Raw genomic sequence first — 4,906 nt, forward strand, 5'->3', positions numbered from 1 at the left:
TGTAAAAGTAGCTTGCACTTGTGATCTTGGGAGAATGCTCTATCATGGTACCAAAATTTTTTTGACCTACATCTCTTTCCAATCAAGAGCCTTCACCAGCTTTGTTGAGGTTCTACAAGTCTCTACCATTCCTTACTCCTTTTTTGTGTAGCTACCTTTCATATTATTCTCTGGGCAGAAGTTGCCTCTCTCGGCTATATTAATTGATGCTTCTATTTAGCTTTTTTACTATAATGAATTCTATGTCATTTCATTCTTTAAGTTGGAATGAGAATTAAAAAGTTATAGCACCTCTTTGTTTCTTTTCTTTTACCACTGGAAGGAGTAGTTTCCTATTGAAAACACAATTTTAGTTTTTATTTTGTTAATTCCCCTATCGTTACACAAATTTACCAATGAAAAATACCAATATTCCTATCCATCTTCTTATTGGCTGCATCAAGGAAGAAGTTGGTTTTGGAATTTTATTTCTTTGTTTGGCAAGTGTCTAACAATTAAAGTTTGTCCCATGTGAATTCAAAGTCAAGAGTAACAAGTAAATTTAAATCTTGCATAAAATACCTTTAAACCAAAGTAATAATGGAATTTGGAATCTGATTGTGCAAACTATTCCCAAGTGAGAGAGATTCCAAATAAAAATAAAAATTCAAGGAACAAACAAAAATATTTTTTTTGGTCGATGCAAATCATTTTTCCACTTGGATGTTCTAGCATCAGACACTTCAGGTAGGTGAAATGATCCATGAGTTAGGAACATTTGGAGTTGAATGGTATGGCAATCTCATGTTTATTCTTTATCTAAATTTTCTCCTTCTCTATGGGAGCCTTTCCTATTCTTCTTCAAAGTCAACACTCTCTTCACGTTGACTTTTCTACTATAAAAAATCTAAATTTAATCTACGCTTTCCTCTTAAAATCTGCACTTGAAATGTTCTTGAATCTCCATGTTTAGTCTCTTCTTATTTTCATATATGCTGCTTTTCAACACTACAACAAACATTGGAGTTGGTTTTTTTAATTTCTTCTCCTTCTCCCTTAGAGGATTCAATTTATACCATTGACCATATTTTTGGATGGTGTACATATTCGTACACCATTATGAATGGACTATTTGTCAAATTACCATGGCCTACCCAACAACACATGAGAATAACTCAAAGGCATTACATCACACAACACCTCATCTTTATAAGAACTAATCTGAAAATTAACCAAATACTTCTCACTTAGCATTATCTCATGTCCCTCTTGTAAAAATTAAACATTGTATGGACTAGAGTGCTTGCACCTTTTCAAGCATATCTTGTTTACAATCTCCTTTGAAACAAGGTTATATGTACTACTACTATCTACTATAAATTTGCAGCACTTATCTCCAGGCTTGTACATAGTTTGAAAGAGACTCCTCCTTTGGAATGCTTCCTCCTCAGCCACCTTGGGATTCATCAACACTCTCCTCATCATTAGAGATTCATTTCCTTGAGGGTCATCTCCTTTCATGGATCCATCACTTTCTTCATCCTCTTGTGCCAACCCATTTCTTGTTGCACTTTACTTGCTTCCTTTTTGTATTTGAGAACACTCATAAGAATGATGCTAAGTTCTTTGCACTAGAAACATTTACCTTGGAACCCTATATTACTACTACCACATCCTCTTTATGGGAACTCCTTTTCCTTTATGTTTTGACCCACTTCCTTACTCTATTTGTTCCTAGAATCCTCTTCAATTTGCTTTCCTTTGCTACCACCAGTTTGTCCTTTCTTTGTAAATATTCTGTGACTTAGAATTCTTTATTTGTCTTTTCATTAACTTTTCCCTAGCCTTCAATGCATATTGATATTGTCCTCCACAATGTTAATGTAAAACATACTCATTTCATCTTGAATATTGAATCGCAAGCGATTCACATACCTGCCAATATTTTCCCTATCAATATCATGCCTTCCAAACTGAATGGTTATCTTGTACAACTCCTCTATAAATTCATTTACACTCATATCCTTCTGCTTCAGATGTTGTAGCTTCTTGAACAACTCAATTTCATAACCTCTAGGAATGAATATTATCTTCAATCTGTTCACCATCTAATTCCACCTTGTTATATTAGGGTCTCCATTCATTACTTGTTCTCTCTAGAACTCTTTCCACCATAATGCAAGATGCTATTTGAACTTTGTTTGAGACAAATTTACCATATATGGGTCTCTAATTTCCTCCACTTCAAAGTATTCTTCTAGCTCCCCTATTAAATCAATCAACTCATCTGGATTTAATGTTCTAGAAAATATTGGAACATCCATTCTGTTATCATTTATGATTCTTGAAAGAGCCCTCCAAAATAATTGTTCTCTACTATCTAGATGTTGTTCTTCTTCTCTTTTGTGTTCTTGTTCTTCAAATTCAGTTCCTTCATCACTCACATGATCTCTTGAATTTTCAGTAGATAATATCACCTCATTTATGATATCATTTTGCATTATCTCTCAAAATCACTCCAACACCTCTGAAATTTTGGGCATTCCTTTTCAAGGCAGAATCTTGATCACCCTTCCAATCATTAACTTTAATCTCTTGTCATTTAGGACTTCACTATCACTTGCAATAATTATCTCAATCTCTTCTCTACCATGCTTCCTCTATCCACCCACCAATCCTGGCATAGGTTGCCTCATGTTTGACGCTTTACTTATGGGCTTAAAACTTCTAGCTTTGATACCATTGGATGCAAGTTCTCCTTCGAATGTAATCTAAATATTCGAATAAAATATAACAACAATAAATAAAGAATCTTAAATCAATTTATTATTATTTCAAAATTAATAGATTAAATTAAGCATAAACACTTTGTACAAATTACCACAATAAAAAATGAACATCCCAAAATTGAATTTTCCTTTAGTCAATGGGATGAAATCAAATATCTATAAACAAATCTGCTATCACCATTGAAAAATCAATACCATCACATGACAAGGATGAATCTGGATCTCCTCTTCTCAATTTTGTATTATCTCCTCTTGTGCACTCATAGTTATTCTCAAATGTTTCAAAGGCTAGTTAAATCCTTTTCTCTATGTAGACACATATTGTCTTATGTAGCTCCTTCTTCTCATGCATTCCACACCTCTACCTACAGTGCATTCTATCAATGGGATCTTGGCTTTATTTAACTATAATTCCTTACTCACTTTGTGCACATCTACCTTTCCATATCATTCTCCATGCAAATGTTGTCTCTCTTCACTATATTAATTGATGCACGCGTTTTGTTTTTTAATACAATAAATTCTCCTTTGTTTTTTTGTGTGGTGATCCTATGTGGTATTTTGGGTTTTTCTTAGCTTAGTGGCTTGGTCTCTTTATCTTTTGTTCTATTCTCTGGCATCCAAGTTATGTTTGGAGGTAATTTTCTTGGCCTTTTCCTAATCGCAGATCTAATTAATACAATTTCTTCTCTACTTTTTTGGGTTGTCAATGTGTTTTATTTTTTCCCTTTCTTCCTAGGGTTTTGGATTATTTCCTTTTTCCTAGCTTGGTGATTAGGATTCAAGTTTCCTACTTCATTATTGTTGGTTCTATTTCCATTCTTATTTATACTTTCTAGGAGGCCTTTTAGGGTAGTTAAATATCCTTGATCTAGGCTCTTTCGACCTAGTTTTGATTCTCATTCATTGGGGGTTCTCAATATAGTGGGTCCTTAGTGTTCATAGTTTCTCCTATGTGCCCTCTCACATGGTTGCAACTTGCAAATTTGGTGCTTTACCTCATGCTACTATTTTGTGCCCTAGATTGGGTCAATTTTTGGTTGCTTGTTGTTCAAAGAAGACTATCTTTGTCCATGGGAGATTTAACCACTTTTTGATGTGATGGGAAAGTGGGTTTTGGGTTCTCATGATTTAGCAAACTCTCTTTGTGGTAGAGTTGATGATTCTACCCTTAGAGAGATCGCCTCTTCTGACCCTTGCTCTTTGTTTGGGGCTTTGTTTTTTCTCTCTCCTAGGGTTTTGGCCCTGGTGTTCATTGACAAGCTCTACCCAGAAGGTGTTTGTACCTCTTTTTCTATTGTTGAGATATTCAAGGTTTGGGTGATCATGTTTTCACCCTTGATAGTAGTTGGGAAAGGAACTTTGGCTCTTTGGTTTATTGCCTTAGTATTTTATATGCTTCTCAAGGTTAGAGGAGGGAGTTTGTGGGGTTTTATGGCTATGCATGATTCAAAGGTTGAAAACGTCATTTTGAAGTAGGGTCTATTCTAGCAGTAGTTGCTTGGCACGGGTGACATGCCAGGGGCTGGTATCCCTACATGCATCTTACCAGAGAGGGCTCAAATTCCTTTGTTCTTGCTTCTATGGTGGTTTTTTTTTTGGTGGGCACTATTTTCTTCCTAGGTCTCTATTAGGATTTACTTTAGTGGCAAATATTTTCCAATGTCAAATATTTCACATCAGTGACCTAGAAAATGGTGAATATATTGTACCAATCGAGGGTGGCCATTTCGCCTGGACATTATAAATATTCATCAAATGAACGACATAATCACCCATTGTTTTATGTAATTAATTGCATCTCTATCAAGATTTCACCAATAGAATCTATATTTTTCACACGATAAATTCAATATTTTCGTGTACACTTTCTGAGGTTGTCTTAATAGATGACCATAATTCACCAATAGCCATATAAAGATTTATTGGCTAGGAGGACCCAATTCACCTAGCATTTTGCGGAAGCATGTCTCAATTCAACCCAATTTTCATCAACTCTATTATAATTGCCAATTAATTGGACGATCCATAATCGCCTCAAAAATTACATAAGACTTGTTAGATTAAGCATGATTTGCCAAATATTTGTATACCATATAAAATTCCCATCGAATTCACCAAATAAGGATTGGTATAAA

This window comes from Cryptomeria japonica, chromosome 7 (assembly GCF_030272615.1).
Source record: "Cryptomeria japonica chromosome 7, Sugi_1.0, whole genome shotgun sequence".
NCBI classification, from domain to species: Eukaryota; Viridiplantae; Streptophyta; class Pinopsida; order Cupressales; family Cupressaceae; genus Cryptomeria; species Cryptomeria japonica.